At 43.9% G+C, this 3,531-nt stretch overlaps 1 long non-coding RNA gene across 1 annotated transcript; it reads left to right on the top strand.

The window, feature by feature from the left end:
• Positions 1–323: 323 nt before the first annotated feature.
• LOC129381016 (uncharacterized) lies at positions 324–3,298 on the top strand. Its single transcript, XR_008609263.2, has 2 exons — positions 324–2,877; positions 2,946–3,298. It is a non-coding gene; the product is annotated as an uncharacterized lncRNA (long non-coding RNA).
• Positions 3,299–3,531: the final 233 nt, after the last annotated feature.

Genomic DNA, 3,531 nt, shown 5'->3' on the forward strand with positions numbered 1-3,531 from the left:
GCGCGCCCGGTCCTATGTATCCAGGCTTTCCTTCTTTGTGCGTTGCGCTCGCCAGATGATAAAGAAAGAAGTCTTTTGCTGTCGCTGTGTCGGTTGCGGCAACCCAAGGCGCAGCAGCACGGCATCACAATTAAGTTCTCGTCCTTAACACACTCGATTTGTTCCGCTAACGCACTCGATCAGTCCGTTTGCGCGTACTTTCGTCGCGCAGGGCCAACAATGGCGGTCGGAGCACGCTGGAAAGAAAAAACACGCAAAAGCGCGGCGCCTGCTTCCACGTGACACAGATTGGCCAATGGGCGAGCGGAGGAGGCTGTGGCGACAGGAGGCGTAGAGGAGGAAACATCGGGGAGAGCGGGGTGGCGGAAAGATCTAAGAATGGCGCTACTTTTGGAAAATTGAGGGGTTTTAGCCATAGAGTTAGTAGAACAACTCTAGAGGAAAAGCTGGGCCGGAAAAGTGGGAACCTCTAGGGCGCCGCCCTGTTGCTACTGGTCAATGTGGCCAGCGCAATTACTATTGAACGAGCTGAAAACAAGTACAGGTCACCTTATGCTTTGTCATCTAAAAACGCATACCTGATGGCTTTATGAAGGTGGTGCGTTAATATTAAGTTTACAGAAAGCGATCGCTAAGTCCGTGACTTATGTAAATCACGATGTACGCATTCATGCAATAAAGAATGACGCGAATTTCGGTTTCGAATCTGTTTTTTGGACGCGTAGTAGTTTCGTACAGTTTAGTTTTGACATGCGATCGCGCGTCGACATCGGACGCTATGGCACACTCGTGCCTTATGTGCCACCGAAACGCCGAAGTGCTCTGGCATATACTTTCACATGTAAGTAAACGAATGTATCTCCTTGTTGAGAATATCACGCGAGTAGGCAGCTCTTGTGGTGCATCACAATCGTTTGAGAAGCGTCACAGTAGAGCATTTTTCTACATGCGGAGCGCTGTTTTTATTTGCAGGTTTCCCTTCAGTAGGAAATTGCTGGACAGGCGGACCAGCGCACCGGAATTGTACTGGCGAAGCCACAAGCAATTCAAAGAATCTGTTTAATTGTTGCACTTTGAACAATCATGCGTCTACAAAGGCCACAGCAGAAAAACAGCCTGATGCCGAGTATTTCTGCGCCACGAAGTAATCAAGAGGCGAGTGCCTAATGCGGACGAAATCGAGTGCATCGAGACTTAGAACGACAGAAAGCTAAGCTAGTTGGTAAGGATTCATTGTGCAAAACAGAGGTGAGGCGTGCAGACAGGACACAAGAGTAGAGAAGTGGGCGGCGCTCGTGTTGTTTGCTTGTAAATACTCTGCTCTTGTGTCCTGTCTGCACGCCTCACCTCCGTTTTGCATAACGAGTGCATCAACCCACATATTAATAGCGTAGGTGTTCTATTAACTGTGCAATATCTTCAACACTTCCTTGCATGCCATTTCATGTGGCATATCTTTTCTGGTCATAAATGTGTGCAGCGAATAATCTATTTGCATGATCGACTCCGGGCCTGTGGGACCGTTCACTTGCACTTGATACTGAGTCTTTCACATGTATCGATAAACTACAGATATGCACATCAGATCCCTGCGAGCATTTTCAATATTCAATTATTTTAGACAACAGGCACATATGCAATACTGACATAATCTCGAATACCACTAAGCAGCTGGGACACATTTTTGTTGATCATACTCGCAGGTAAAATAAGTAGATCATGTGGACAGCTCCAGCTCATTTTCCTGAAATCAGTGTGTACAAGGGGTATGCAAAAATAATTTTTTATCGCGCACCGATTATTTTGCTGTATAAGCAAGAGAACCAACCCCGTTAGTGTAACGTATCATGTACATCACACTAATATGTGCTTTAATTTACCAAGTGAGATGAGTTACTTTCATGGCTCATTCAGTCAAATCACACTGCAAGCTGCATTCATCAATCTTCAATTGGATTTTGCAAATGTTTAATGAAACGTGTTTCCCTTTTATGCAGAAATGCAATGGCAAGCCCTTCCGTGTGCTCCAAATGTGAAATTTAAGCTCTAAATTAAAGAAGACATTTCTACTCAGAAACAAGCAAAAATGGTGAATGCAGAGTATCAGAAGCCCAAGGTACAGAAATTATGAGAAGTGTCGAATGATTTTAAGGAAAGAGTCGTATTTGAAAATGCAAGACTCTTTAGTGGAGGTCAAGCAAGTCAATATAGGTAGAATACTCTGCAAAATTATGCAAGTGAGGGGATGTCAAACAATGGGTCAGGAAATGCATTGTTTTTCTTCAAAACAAAAGCTAATTGCCATTACATAAGTCACTTTAGCATCATGAGACTGCTGCTTGATAAATTCAGAAATAAACCAAAAAACAATTTAATGATGCTCTCTCCACACTGGGATAAATAAAAACAAACAGATCACATCAAATGTGGACATATCAGACGCCTTGTGAAACACTAAAGGAAAAATTCAGTTTCGAGCTATGGCACTTGCCGCATAGATGTGAGGGGCCTTGCACTAATAGTGATAGTTACCACTGCATTTAGAAATTGAAAGCATTCATGCAGACAAAGATTATACTTTATATTTTTGGCTACCATTTCAAATGCCTCCACTAAGTGTTACAATGCTGCATGCAGCCATACTAAGGATCTCGCAGCAACACCTGCAGGTAAAAAGCAAAAAGCAGTCAAAGTGCTGGTGTGTACTGGACACTATGTTTGAAAACTTTTAGGCAAATGAGTGCAAGAAGCAGACATAACTGCATTTATTTCCATAATTCCCCATTTGAATGGCCTTTTCTTTTTGCTTAGACAATGCCTACGCCTAGCCACAGCAGCTCCCTCATACAGACTCCGCAAGCCAAGAGGCAAATGCAGGTAAGAGGCAAGAAGCAATAGCACTGGTATCGACATTCATCTAATTTCTTTCTTTTTCTTTCGTTTAGGCAGCCAGCACACCCCGAACAGCCACCTTGACTGCGGGTGTGTCACCCTAGTCACCAAGGAAACATTTGAGGGAAAGCGACAGGCAATGTGAACAGCCACTTCTCCATGTAAACGATACTCCTTCTCTCGGATGACTCCTACGCCTTGCCACGCCAGCACACTTGTGCACAAAGATGCCGCGGAGGCACGTGCAGGTCAGAGGCAAGAAGCAGTGGCACTGGTGTCGACATTCAACCAATTTCTTTTTCTTATACCGAGGCAGCCAGCACACCTCGAACAGCCACCTTGACTGCGGGTGTGTCAGTAGATTCCTGTTGTACATATGCTCATAATAAACTTCAGTAAATTTGAACTTGATAATAAACTTGAAGGCAAATGGGACATTGATGCATTGTTTTTTTGAACATTTATTGTACACATACAATATATGTTATACTTTGCAGTGCTACAGAGCGTATTTTGAAGCTTCCCCCTATATTTTGCACCTTTAATTACGTATGTGTTGTGTGGCCCTCAATGCAGTTCATGTTGTAGCAGCTGCTTTGTCTGTGTATCGCACATTGGCTTAAGCTCGTGATATCCATT

This window comes from Dermacentor andersoni, chromosome 1, assembly GCF_023375885.2.
Source record: "Dermacentor andersoni chromosome 1, qqDerAnde1_hic_scaffold, whole genome shotgun sequence".
In the NCBI taxonomy this organism is placed as follows: domain Eukaryota; kingdom Metazoa; phylum Arthropoda; class Arachnida; order Ixodida; family Ixodidae; genus Dermacentor; species Dermacentor andersoni.